Source organism: Miniopterus natalensis, chromosome 4, assembly GCF_054644295.1.
Source record: "Miniopterus natalensis isolate mMinNat1 chromosome 4, mMinNat1.hap1, whole genome shotgun sequence".
In the NCBI taxonomy this organism is placed as follows: Eukaryota; Metazoa; Chordata; class Mammalia; order Chiroptera; family Miniopteridae; genus Miniopterus; species Miniopterus natalensis.
The window spans coordinates 96,263,189-96,277,909 of NC_142084.1; positions in this window are offsets into that span (position 1 = coordinate 96,263,189).

Genomic DNA, 14,721 nt, shown 5'->3' on the forward strand with positions numbered 1-14,721 from the left:
TTTCCTGCACACCTGAGGTTGTGACCGAATTTTAAATTCACATCGTGATTATTATAATAATGACGATGATGATTAGAAAGCTTTCTACGACAGATGCTGTGTTTTGAAAACCTCCAGCTGCTTGGGGAAAATTACAAATAAGAAAGAACCTTCCTTTAGTTGGCACAATTCCTTCTCTCCATGGGCATCACCTCACTAACCAGAACTGAAGAGACATATCTGCAGTGCTAATACCCAGCCCTGGGGACGGCCCACAGTTGCCCATCTGGTCTACTAACCACCAAGAACTCAATTTCTAACTTCCCAAACGAAAAGCTACCAGCCGCAGCTCCCAGCAGCTCACCAAAGAGGAGAGAAGCAATGACCACAGGCTGGCATCAAGCTAGAAGTCTGCCTGCTAGTTGCAGAATAGAGCTCGAAAGGAAACCCATGTGAAATAGTCAGGGACAAGGCAGGGAAAGTATCCAGCCCCGAGCTTACCCCAGGAAAACATATCTTATCAAAAGAAGGCACAGTCTGCAAACTTGGAGTGCTGGGTGGCTCCTCCACAGCCCTCAGGAAGCTGGAGGAGGGACTTGGAACAAGATCCAGGAACCCCAGGTCCCTGGAGGATCCAGATCCTGGGACTGCTGAAGGATGGAACAGGGCCAAAGGGTCTGCTGCTCGGTTTCAAACGCTGACTCTTTCAGCGTCTTAGCCCTTCCCCTGGTAGGAAGCATCTCAGGCTGTGCATTTCCAGCCCTGATGAAAAGCAGAGCGAGATAAAAGGGCTGTAGCTCCTAACTGACTCTGCACTGGCCCCAGGCCAGGAGGAGCAGCCTGAAGACAGCTGGGGCTCCTTACCACAGGAGGGAGGGCAGAGTTGTCAGGACCAGAGCAGACGGGCTTCCAAGTGAACTAGCAACACCAGCACCAACAACAAAACAACTCAGTTCAATAAACAAATAGTAGGATAGAAAGAATTTCAGCCCGGCCGGGCCTGGCTCAGCGGCTGAGCGTCGACCTGGGATCCAGGCGATCGGGGTTCGATTCCCAGTCAGGGCACATGCCCAGGTTCCAGGCTCAATCAATGACTCTCCCATCACTGATGTTTCTCTCTCTCTCTCTCTCTCCCTCCCCTTTCCTCTCTCTGAAATCAATAAAGATATATTTAAAAAATTTTTTTTCAGCAAGGTCACAGGATATAAGATCAATATTTTAAAAATTAATAGGTTTTTTGTTTACTAACATTGAACAATCCAAAATGAAATTAAGAAAACAATTCCAGCCCCTCTGGGTGTGGCTCAGTGGCTGAGCGTGCACCCAGGAACCAAGTGGCCATGGTCCGATTCCCAGTCAGGGCACTTGCCCGGGTTCCAGGCTCGATCCCCGGGGGGCATGCGGGAGGCAGCCGATCGATGATTCTCTGTCATCACTGATGTTTCTCTTTCTCTCCCTCTCCCTTCCACTCTCTCTAAAAATCAATAAAAACATATTTTAAAAATGAAGAAAACAATTCCATTCACAATGTATCAATAACATCAAATACTTAGAAATAAATTTAGCAGAAGAGATGTAAGACATGCACTCTTAAAACTACAAAATATTGTCAAAACAAATAAAAAATTTTAATAAACAGAGAGACATTTCATTTTCATGGACTCAAACTTCTTAATATGGCAATTCTACCCAAACTGACCTATGGATTCAATGCAATCCTATCAAAATCCCAGCTGCCTATTTTTACAGAAATTGACAAGCTGATCCTAAAATGCATATAAAAATGCAAAGGACCTAGAACAGTAAAAACGATTTTGAAAAAGAACAAAGTTGGAGCATTTACAGTTCAAAATTTCAAAACAAATTATAAATCCACAAAAATCAAGGCTGCGTACCAGAATAAAGATAGACATATAGATCAATGGAACAGAACTGAGAGTCCAAAAATAAACTCTTACATTTATGGTCAGTCAATTTTCAACGACTGTACCAGAACAATTCCATGGAGAAAGAATATCTTCTTCAACAAATGATGCAGGGACAATTGGATATTCACATAATAAAAGGTGAATTTAGGTCCTTACTTCACACCATTTTTTTAAAAATAACTCAAAATGAATTATAGATCTAAATGTAAGAGCTAAAACTACAATATTTTTAGAAGAAAACAGGAGAAAATCCTTGTGATGCTGGGATAGAGAGTCCTTAAATATAACACAAAAAGCACAATCCATAAAAGAAAAATTTGATAAATTGCATCAATACTAAAAATGTTTAAGTTTAAGAAGACACCATTTAATACAGAAAATCACAAATGTTGACCACAATGTGGAGAAATCGGAGCCCTCGTGCCTGTTGGTGGGAATGTAAAATGGTACAGCCGCTACGGAAACCAGTCTGGGTGGTTCCTCGAAAAAATAAAAACAGAGCTGCCGTATGATCCAGCAATTTCACTTCTGGGAATCTGCCTGAAGGAATCAAAAGCATGCTGCCAAAAAGATACCTGTCCCCCACCCCATGTTCATAGCAGCATTATTTACATCAGCCAAGACAGGGAAACAACCTAAGCGTTCATCCACATGTGAATGGACAAAGAAGTTGTATATACACCGTGGAATATTATTCAGCACTGAAAAAGGAGGGAATCCTGCCATTTGTGACAACATGGATGGGCCTTGAGGACATTATGCTAAGTGAAATAAGACAGACAGAGAAAGACAAATACTACAGGCTCTCATGTACATGTGGAATCTTAAAAAAAGAAAAAAAACTTCTAGAAAAAGAGATCGGGTTTGTGGTCATCGGAGGAAGAAGATGGGGGGAGTAAGAATTGGAAGGTGGTAATCAAAAGACGCAGACTTCCAGATATAAGATAAATAAGGGGGGACTAGGGATGTAATGTACAGCATGGTAACTATCGCTAAGCCTGCTGTATGGTGTATATGAAAGTAGTTAAGAGAGTAAATCCTAAGTGTTCTCATCACGAGGGGGAGAACTCTTCCTAATATTTTTCTTTTCTTTTTTGTACCTCTATGAGATATAGATATTGTGGTAATCATTTCACAACATATGTAAGTCAAATCATTACATTGTACACCTTAAACTGTGTAGTGTTGTCTGTCAATTATATCTCAATAAATCTGGAAAAAAAAATTAAAGGAGTGAAGTAAATAATGGTAGAGTGGGAAATCAAGTTGATCAGAAAAAGCAGAGAATTACCCAGAAGTGTTGAAGGCTGACACGATGTTGATAATCATAGTCTGCTGCAAGTATTTTAAAAAAAAAAAAAAAAAAAAAAAGCCCTGGCGGGTGTGGCCCAGTTGCTTGGGAGTCATCCCGTGCACAGAAAGGCTGCTGGTTCAATTCCCGGTCAGGGTGCACGCCTGGGTTGCAGGCTGGCTCCCCGGTGCGTGGGGGGGGGGGTGCAGGAGGCAGCTGATCGATGTGCTCACACATCGATGTTTCTCTCTTCTCCCTTCTTCTCTCTCTAAAAATCAATAAACCATTCTTTAAAAAAAAAAAATCAACTCTGGAAAATGGAAAGCAAATAGTATCAGGTTGAAAGACAAAAGCAGAACCTAAAATACTCCAGAGTAAACTGACACAAAAGGCAAGAGTGACTTGAAGGTTCTCCCACCTCAGGGAAGTGGATGTGGGGGAACAGGAATGCTACCCGGGCAGGGCCACCCATAAGGTCGCCAGCCCGGCTTCTGCCTCCAGGGAAGAGCGGTGAGTGTGGGGTTAGGCCCTGAGACGGGGCGGCTGAGGCCGTGGCAGCAACGTGGTTGGCCCCCGCCCCAGAAGGCGAGATGCTAATATACCTACCCCCCCGCCCCGCTCCCCCCCAGCAAGTCCCTTTCCTGAAACTACGGCAACAAGAGGCCATGTGCAGATCTGCACTCACACGTGGGCTAATGTGGACTTTCAGAAACTGAGATGAGCGTCCAGCCCAAGGATGTTGAAACAGCGGAGGAAAATTCTAGCATCAAAGGGAAGAAACACCGCACGTCACCAAGGAGGGCAGCAGCGCCTAAGGAGCTGGAAGGAGCGGAGCACGACCAGGTGCTTCCCTCCGAGCGAGGCCGGCTCGCAAGGCCCGAGCCTCCACCTGAGCCTCCGCGTGGACGTTCCCGAGCCGAGAATCCGCCACTGTGGTCCTCTGGTCCTCTCGTGACAGTGGAGGAAGGCCACATGCTGGATAAAAACACAGGGGCTTAGATATCAAAATGTTTTCCCGGCGTACCAACAGGAGGGGTGCTGTGCCTGTTGCAATATTAATGTAACAAAGAGCAGGATTCCAGGCGAAAAGAGCTAACAGGGACTGAGTGATATTTCATATCAATAAAAAACAATGAATGAGGGAGGGCTGACTGTTTAGATATCTCACGTCAGAGCTTGTAAATACATAAAGCAAAATCTAACACGAGTATCAGAGTTAACATGTACTTTCCCTTTCAGTAGCTAATGGGATGAGCAATAAGTGGTGAACACGCACACGTGCACGCACACACACACACACACACACACACACACAATACACATCAGCCAAGCCAGATCGGGGCCCAAGAAAATCACCGGATTTGCCTGGAGCACATGGAGAGGTCCAGCCTAGCTCGGCCCCTACCTTCTCTCTCGCCTCCCAGGAGCCTTACTGGTGAACTGATAACCCCTGAGCATTCTTGCTAACCCACAAAACCTGGCAGGACCCCACCTGAATGAGGAGCCCATGCCGACCTCTCCTGACTGAGAAGCAGGACATGTCTCCTGGAGGACATGGGGCAGGTGAGCAACGGGACTGACCCGCAAACAAAGGGAAACACTTCAGAACTACCCAGTGAACGGGGAAAAGGCCCCAAGGCTCAGCAAATCTCAATGGACAATAAACTGAAAAGATTGTTTTAAAGTCCACACTAAAGGAGTAGGTTTAGGCCCTGGCTGGTTTGGCTCAGTAGTTAGAGCGTTGGCCCACGGATTGAAGGGTCCTGGGTTCGATCCTGGCCAAGGGCACACACCTCCGTTGCAGGCTCGATCCCTGGCCCTGGTCGGCACTCAAGGAACCAATCAATGTGTCTCTCTAGCATCAATGTTTCTCTCTCTCTCTCCCTCTCTCCCTTCCACTCTCTCTGAAAAGCAATGGAAGGAAGTATCCTCCAGTGAGGGTTAAAAAAAAAGTTAGGTTTGCTGACCTTGCTACATGCAGCAAAGGAGAAAGGTCTCCAGAGGAGCTGGAGGGGCCTCAGCCAGAGGACCGAAAGGGGCTTCTCACAGGATTTGGACATGTGCGGGGACTAGTTACAGATTGAAGGTTGTTAGGAATTGGGGGCAGTTTCATGGCTGGATATCTTAATAATTTTTATCTGGGAAGTAAGAGGACTAAAGCAAGGCTAATGTCATTGGTAAACAGCTGTCACTCAGGAGAGCCAGAAGTGAGAGATGTTTTATTGTGTGTGTTTTGTCTTTTTTGCTTGTTTGTTCTGTTTTTTGAACTTGTTTTTATTAAATTTACCGGGGCACCAATGGCTAATAGGAACATAGAGGTTTCAGGTGTGGGTTTCTATGTTACAAGATCTGTGTATTGCCCTGTGTGCCCACCATCCCAAGTTATTGTTTTTATGGTTGCAAAGTGGTCTTGTCTCTGTCTGGTTCCAGATGTGACCCAGAGTGGCCTTGTGTGTATCTTATTTATATTCTAGGAAGGACTGTTTGTGTTCATTTGGGAACACCATGGCCTGGCTGCTAGCTGCCAACCAGGGAGCTGCCCACCTTCTCAAGAGAATCAGTCTCACCAGCAATAAGATAAACCCAAAGTACAGCAACAAATACCATTTTTCACACATCTGTTGACAAAAATTTGAAAAAGTGATCCTACCCAGTGCCAAAAGAAATATAAGGAAATAGGTTTTCTCATGCGCTGTAGATAGTGTCAATTGCTAAAGCCTTTTAAAATTGTAATTATGGAGAATTTCAAACATCTATAAAAGGAAACAATGGTGTAATGGGCTCCCATTATACCAGCTCTGGCAACTATCAATTCATGGTCACTCTTATTTCATCCATCCTTCCATCCACATCTCTCCCTTCAGGACTTTTTTGAAGCAAGCTATTTCACTCATGAACATTTCAGTATGTATCTCTATCATTATCACATCTTTAAAAATAACCAAAAACGCTTAATCTAATGAAATACCAGCGTTCACATTTCCAATTGTCTTATAAATGTCATACTACTTATTTCTACGGCTTCTTTGAATCAAGATCCAAATGAGCTCCACACACAGCTTTTTAAAGTAAGTAACATGGTCCTATACATTAAAAACAAAAAAATACATACCCCTTGATTTACTGAACCTAACCTAATAATCTAAGGATAAATCTATCGGATTATGTATTGTGGCATTGTCTGTAACGACAAAAACTTGACAGTAAGTTGAATGTCCATCACTGGAGGCAGATAAATGCATCTATCGCAGTATGGATAACTCCGTTTCTATTGAAGAGTCAAGTTGAATCTGTAGCTACTGACCTGATGAATTAAGCAAGAAAGGGTAAAATAACTGAGAAACATGATCCCACCTTTGTAAAAGCAAATGACAAGTTCACAGTCCTTTATGTAAGCTTTATGTATTTATTTATATGGGTGTATACATGTGTCTGAATATCTTTGTAGATATTTACTTGGTTATGGAGAAAATGTTGTGGGCTTACACACCTCTCCAAACAATACTGGTTACGTGACAGTGGTGATCAGGGAGGGCATAAGGCAAGAGGAAATAAGAATAAAAACAGATTAGCAAAGTGGAAGCATATTTACGGCATATGTTAAATGAAATGTAGAGATCAAAACCCTTGAAGTTACTATAATATTGTATGTCAGCTATAATTTTTAAAAACTCTAGTCATAATATTGCTGCAAATGTATAAAACTGAATGTGCATAAAGTAGTAAGGATACATGAAAAGTCAGGTGGCAGATTTTTGTCTTATATTTTTTTCACAAGAAAGTAACATTGGAAAAAAGAAAACCTGATTAACATTATAGGTGTGTGTGTGTATATACACTCATAATACTCAAATAAATATATTAGGACAATAGATGGCAAACCAATTTTTGTCTCTTTCATCCTGCCAGTCAATACTACTAATGCAGAAAATGTCTGTGCAGATGATCGTGTTGTATAAAACGGTGCCAGCAGCTCCAGCTCTTTGCTGACACGAGGCAGGCCTCATAGTCGGTGAAACTGGCCCAAGCAGGCCGGAATGCCTAGTTTAGCACGGTGTCACCGGGCGCTCCTGCCTGCAGCCCTCAGGTTGGCGTTTCGGTCATTAATGCAACCTGGCTGACTTGGTGTCCTAACCCAGTTATTACTGCAGTGGGCACTGTGAAGCTTCTCAGCCTGCACTGTCCATGCACTCCCTCTAATGAGCGGGCTGTTAGGCGCGAAGCCGGGATTCGTGCGGCCCGGCCTCCCGCGGCCTGTTCCTGCCGTCTTCTCATTGAACCGACTGCCCTGTGCCCGTCGGAGCGGCTTCCCCGGGAGCCCACAGTCCCACGGGCAAGCTGCCTCGGTTCACCCACTGCTGCCCTCCATTCAGCTTAAATTCCTGAACTACCGTAATGCCAACCGCTCCTTCCAACAGTGGGCACCAGCCCCCACCACGGTAAACAGAAACGCAAAGCCAACGCTACAATTGCACGGCCATAAAATTACTGCGAATCCGCTTTTAGTTATTTTTAATACTATTATTCATCTGCAAATTACAAAATGATCATTTTTCTTTTTCCCCCACAGAATTTGCAGTCTCCAGGAAGCCTGAGCACCCAAAGAGAGAAGGAAATTTGAGACTTTAAGCAGCTTATTGATGAAAGCAGCTCGGATGAGAAATGACCGTCGACGGGCCCGCGAGCGCGGCGGCCTGCAGGGCCGAGGGCCTGGCAGTTAGGAGCAACGCTCAGGGCCTCCTCCTTTCTGCCTCCCCCTCCCCCCTTGGACCCCTCCCCCATCACACAAAGCTATTTCGAAAATTTTGACAAAGAGTTCGGCTTTAAGTCAGCAATTCTACTTCTAGAAGTCTGACTTAGAGTGATATTTGGTTCAGAGTACAGAGACTTAAGTACAAGAATGCTTGAAGGGTTCATTACTAGGGACTAGTTGAATAAATTACCCAAGCAATGCACTACTTTGCTCAATAAATGTTAGCTATTCGTACAAATTCTTCTGCTAGCTATTGAAAAAGATGAAGAGCCAAGGAGAAAAAAAATAGTAAACATGTATGCACAGATAGTTTCAAGAAAAAAAAAAAAAAATGGCCAATGGGCATTTTAAAAGTATCTCAACATGTAAAACACATACACCCTTTATTTAACTCAGTCCCCAATGCTTAAGAATTCTCTGTGGATATCCTGCAAGGTTTGTTAACAGAAACACAAAGATGTTCCTATAGCATCATTGGTAATAGTAAAATCAAAACCACACAACAAACAAATGAACAAAACCCTAGAGGCAACCAAAACATCCATCATGCGGAACTCGTTAAATAAATTGCAGCACACACATCCTAACAAATGACTTTTTATGCAGGGGTTTCAAAGAGAAAGATATATTTTTCTTGCAGTTAGAGAATGATCCCCAATATATATTAAGGGGGGGGGAAGCAAAGCAAATAACTGTGTATATTGTGATCTTTTTTTGTTGAAAACAAACAGACAGAAAGAACTATGTGCACATTACATATAGCAATTTCACATGTTTTAAAGAATTCACAAGAATCCCTATTTGTTTAGGTATTTAGCCTCGGGAAGAGATAGGGAAGGGAGGGTGGCTTTCAACTTTCACTTTTTATTTTGTAACTGTTCATAGTATAAACTTTCTAATCTCATGGCTATGTTTCCTTTAATTTTACAGACTGTTCATTGCAGGTTATCAGGGATGGGGGAATGTGATGTCCTGTTTTGTTTGCTTCTCTGTGCTTTTCTAGAAAAGAAAGAGTAAATGCCGTACTATTTTAAGAATATTATTATAAACCAATAAAATGGGTAATGCATGTAACATAGATCTAACATTCACTGACACAGAAAACTGTAAAGACGTATTTCTTAATTTAAGAAAGCCAATTGCAATACAGTGGGCATAGCGTGATCCCACTTAAATAAAATGATGCACACAATAAAGTGAGCACTGGCCATGCGGAGATGCCTGGAAGGACGTTGTCATCGTGTGATGTGGTCGCACGCTCTGCTGTGCAGCCATCCTGAATTGCTTTAATTTTCTCAAAATGAGGATGCATCGTCTTTGAATGTCAAAGATAGAGCAAAATTTTTACAAAGGCTTAGACATCTACTTGATATCTCGGCAAACTAGAAGCTGGGAAGGGAAAGGATAAGAAAGTGATTTAAATAAAGTGATGTGCAATGAGAGGCTCCCTACAAAAGCGGTCCAGAAAAGCTGGGGAGACAGGGAACTGGGAGATTAGACCTGCGACCCGGCAGGGGACGGAGTGTTCCAGCGCAAGGAGGAACCTGAGCCGCTGGCTTCAGCATAAACAAAAGCGGGCCTGCAGGCACCTACCCTGCCTTGTAATGAAAAAAGAAAATGAAAGGAAAAAAACACCTTTTAAAGATATATACCCACCCAGAAAATCCCCATTGGTAAGGCAGGAAGCCTTACTGCTCAGAACATTTTTACTGCGGGTGATGGTTTCGAATCTCTATGCAAAGCAGGCTTAATCTTTGGATAAAGCAAAAAATGTGTGTTGTTTTGATGAGTACATCTGAATACAGGTCGATAGGCAGAAAAGCTCTGGAGGAGTAAACACGGAAACAGTGAAGAGGGGGAACTGGGATCTGGCTGGAGGGGGTGGTCAGAGGGGCCTTTAACCTGATCTATAAAGTTTTAATTTGTTAATAAAAGGAAAACAGTTGCATATTTTTATTGCGTTAAAATATACATAAAATGTGCCTTTATAACCAGTTAAGAGCACAATTCAGTGGCATTAAACAGGCACAATATTGCACAACCAGCCCACTGTTTCCAGAACTTCCATTACCCCGAACGGAAATTCTGTCCATTAGCTAGCTCCCTACTCTCCCGCCTCCAGTCCCTGACGACCTCCATTCCGCTTTCTGTCTCTCCGAATTTGCCTACTCCAGGGACCGCACATAGGTAGGATCAGGCGCGATTTGTCCTCTTGGGACTGGCTCCTTTCAGTTAGGACAATGCCGTCGGGTTTGGTCCGCGTCGCAGCGCATGTCACAGTTTCCTTTCCCTGTGAGCCGGGAATGCCAGCGCAGGGAGGCGCTTCTTACCCCCCCACCTGGGATGCGCAGGCCACTTCCACCTTCCGGCTGTGGTGACAGTGCTGCCATGAAGATCGGCGGGTAAGTAGGCTCGCGTCCTTGCTTTCAAAGCTTTTGAAATACCTAGGGGCAGAATTGCTGGGTCGCATGGTAATTCTACATCTCCCTTTTTGAGGAGCTGCCATTATGTTCCCACTAGCGATGCAAGAGGGTTCCGATTTCTCCATGTCATCGCCAATACTTGTTTTCTGGTTTTTTTTCAAAATAATAGCCATCCCAATGGGTGTGACATGGCAGCTCATCGTGGTTTAGATTTGCATTGCCACATATAATTTTTTATGTATAAATTTTTTAGTAAAATTACTTTTAAAAAGAAAGTAAGGGATCAGGCTGGCCTTCTTCATAAACTGGGGATCCCTGCTTCGCCGCACAGCTCTGCGAGGACAGAGGCCGCGGCTGTCTTGCTCACTGTTACGTCCTCGGACCTGAACAAAGTGCGTGGCATCTAGCAGGCGCCCGATAAATCCAGTATGCACTGGGCGGATAAATAACTGTGTTAGGCTCTCGGTTTACATGGGATTAATGTAGGACGTGAACAGAATAAGTCTATGAAGAAGACCTGAGAAACACACATGCAAATATCATTCAGCCATGAAAGAGAAGGAGATCCTGCTATTTGCAACAACATGGACAGACCTTGTGGGCGTTATACTAAGTGGAATAACTCAGACAGAGAAAGACAAATACTCTATGATCTCACTTATATGTGAATCTAAAAACATCCACGCCCTGGCCAGTGTTGCTCAGTGGTTAGAGCATCGACCCATGTACCGAAGGGGCGAGGGTTCGATCCCCTGGGTTGCAGATTTGATCCCCAGCCCCAGTCCGGGCACATGCGGGAGGCAACCAATCGATGTCTCTCTCTCACATCAGTGTTTCTCTCTCTCTCCTCTCCTCCCCTCTCTCTCTCCCCTTCCCTCCTTCCCTTCCACTCTCTCTGAAAATCAATGGGAAAAATATCCTCAGGTGAGAACTAATAAATAATAAAAAATCAAACGTTACCAACTTTCAGTTCTAAGATGAATATGTTTCCGGCATCTGATGTATAGCATGGTGACTACAGTTAATAATACTGTATTGCATGCTAGAAAGTTCCTATGACACAGAGCTTTACTGTTCTCACCATAACAACAATAAAAAAATGGTAATTATGTGGGGTAAAGCACATTTAACTAACCTTATTGTAGTAAACATTTTGCAAGGTCTATGTGTATCAAAACATCACATCGTACACCTTAAACTTACACAATGTTATATGCTAACTATATCTCAATAAATCTGAGGAAAAAATAAGGCATCGCCTAGGAAAAAAAAGAAACACATACTAATTTCTAGAAAAGATACCATCACTTTGGAAGTCTTGGGTAAATAGCATATTTCAAGACAGATCCAGGATGGCCAAGGAAACCTAAGTGGCACTGCTTCCAGTTTTAAGACAAGCAACTTCCGGGCCAGATGGTTCCAGATTAGGACAAGGTACTTTTCAAGGTACTTTTCATATTTCACAACCAGGAACCCTGTGTTTCCTGAGTTTCAGGCAGGATGGCTCATGAGAAAGATATATACAATCAAGCTATTGTAACCCTGATGTCATATGACTATTTCGATGCTTGGAAAGTCACAGCAACTAATATTAATTGCTTTATCATAAACCATGCAACAAAAGTAGATATTAGCATTTTTGCACTTAGTTCGCCTACCAATGGGTGAACATTGCTTATTACAGATGGCAACCATCCACTGCTTCTCCCCAGACTAAGAAGATGGGGACCATTCAACTTGTTCCCTGTCCCCTTCCTCCCACAAGTGTCAGGTGCAGCAAACTATTCCTCTGCCCACTCCCCAGGCTGAGAACTTGTCTGAAAGTCACTGAACTGCTGACCTGGACAAGCCCTTGATGCCCTTGGGGGTGAGGAAGGGAGGAGAGCGAGAGAGTGCTGAGAGAGGGGCCCCAAGGTGGGAGCTGCCTGCAGTCCCTTCTTCCTTGAATTGTGCATGGGGACTCTCCCTGTGTGAGTCAACTGCAGAGCACAGAAGGCGGCCGAGGCTTAGAGCTTCTCTGACACTCCCCAAGAAGCCCCTCCAGACAATGATCCCCAACAACAAGACTGCCTCTGGCAGGACCTGGTGGGATGTCCAGGAGAAAGGGGTTGAGGCTGACCTCGCCTAGGTTAGGGAGTGCACAGAGGAGGCCCCAGAGAGCAATGATGTGTCCACAGTAAGAAAGCTGACATCCGGACTCCTGACACATTGGGAAAACTGTTACTGAAGTAGCAACAAGAAGCAGAAAGGGGACAGACAACTCTTCATGGTCAGTCTTGCAGAGAACATTCCTTCCCCCTCCTCCGCATCCCTATCTGGGAGGAGATGGCCAAGGGGAGAGGAGGGGAATGGCATCACCACCACCACCACTAAGAGCTGTTGTAGCCACAAGTCCTCCTGCACCAGGAGGATGGGAAGAGCTACGGATATGAAATTAAAGATTTAAAAAGGGCAGGCCTTTTTAAATAATACTTGGAATGTGACTGTAGTCATTACTGAAAATGGCTGCACAGCTGTGGGACCAGATATATACACACATATATCTCACAAATTAAGACTTCTCAAACTGGTTATATACTTATCATAATTTATAATTATTTCTTAGTTCATTGTTTGTCTTCGTCATCAACTATAAGCACCATGGACCAGAGGCCATGTCTGTGTTTTCACTGTTGTAACCCTTGAGAGAACAGCATCTATGCTCAGCCAGAGGATGGGGCCCATGATGGGATTAGTGGCCTTATAAGAACAGGAGAAGACCTCTCTCTCTATCTCTATCTCTCTCTCTCTACTCACTGGGGAAAGGCCATGTGAGGATATAGTGCAACCCAAGAGGAGAGTCTTCACCAGGAAATGAATTGGCCATCACCTTGATCTTAAACTTTCCAGCCTCCAGCCCTGACCGGTTTGGCTCAGTGGCTAGAGCATCAGCCTGCGGACTGAAGGGTCTCGGGTTTGATTCTGGCCAAGGGCACGTACCTCGGTTGCAGGCTCCATGCCTGGCCCCCGGTCGGGCATATGCAGGAGGCAACCAATCGATGTGCCTCTCTCACATCGATGTTTCTCTCTCCCTCTCTGCCTTCCATTCTCTCTGAGAAGCAATGGAAAAAATATCCTTGGGTGAAGATTAAACAAACAAACAAAAACAAACAACTTTCCAGCCTCCAGAACTGTGAGAAAATAAGCTTCTGTTGTTTAAGCCAACAGTTCATGATATTTTGTTCTGGCAGCCCGAGCAGACTAAGACATAGGGTTATTCGGAAGCCCCTGAAGGGGAGTTGAGTACACACTTTCTTAAAGATCACTTTAAGTGGCTGAGTGTGGAGGGTCCAATGAAAGACGGTAAGAATGGATTCACTGGATTGGATAGGGGGCTACTACCGCAGACTGGGTCAGCGATGATCTTAGCTTGTCTAGAATCATAACTGCAGGAGCCAAAAGAACTGAATGGGTACAAGAAATATTTAGGAGGTAAAGCAGGCAGGACTTGATGATGAGAAAAAGAAAATAAAGCATAATGATTAGATTTCTCACTTGAGCAATTGCTGGCTGGTGGTACCACCATTCACCAAGACAGGGGACACAGAAGGAGAAGCAGGCGTTTTGGGGAGGGGGGACAAGGGGGTGAGTTCAGTTTCAGACATACTCCACTTGAAATGCCTGTGAGATTCAACGGACGTTTGGATATATATGTTTGGAGCTTTGAGGACAGGCTGGGCTGGAAATAAACCTGTGGGAGTCATTGGCATAAAAATGATTGTTAAAGCCATGGGAAGCAGGTGAGACTGTGTAGGGAGAAGCGTGGGAAGACAGCCTGTGACGGAACTCCAGGGACATCGAGATTTAAGAGGCAGGAAGAAGAGCAGCAGTCAGGGTAAGGAGACTGAAAAGAAGAGGTAAGAGAGGTGCAGAGTCACAGGAGCCCCAAGAAGACAGTGTTTCAAGAAGCAGGGAGTTAAATAAGCTGAAGGTTTACTGGCATTTGGTGAATCCAATGTAAGGAATCCCTTCACCGCAAGGATGAGTTCAGCCATTCCACCAGAATGTCTGAAATTTCTTGGCCATAAACTCCCTGTCCACGAGACCGCTGGTTTTCAACAAGTGGTCCCCAGAATAGCAGTATAAACAGCAGCTGGGAACTTGCTAAAAACGCAAATTTTGCGGCCACAGCTCACGGTACTGAATTAGAAACTCTAGGGTGGGGCCCAGAAATCCGTTCTTTAACCAGCCTCCTGGGTGATTCTGATGCTCACTAAAGTTTGACAATCACGGCCTGAGACAGGACTTAGACAGCACCTGATAAGGACTGATCCTCCTTCTAATAAGCACATTTTCATCTGTATCTGT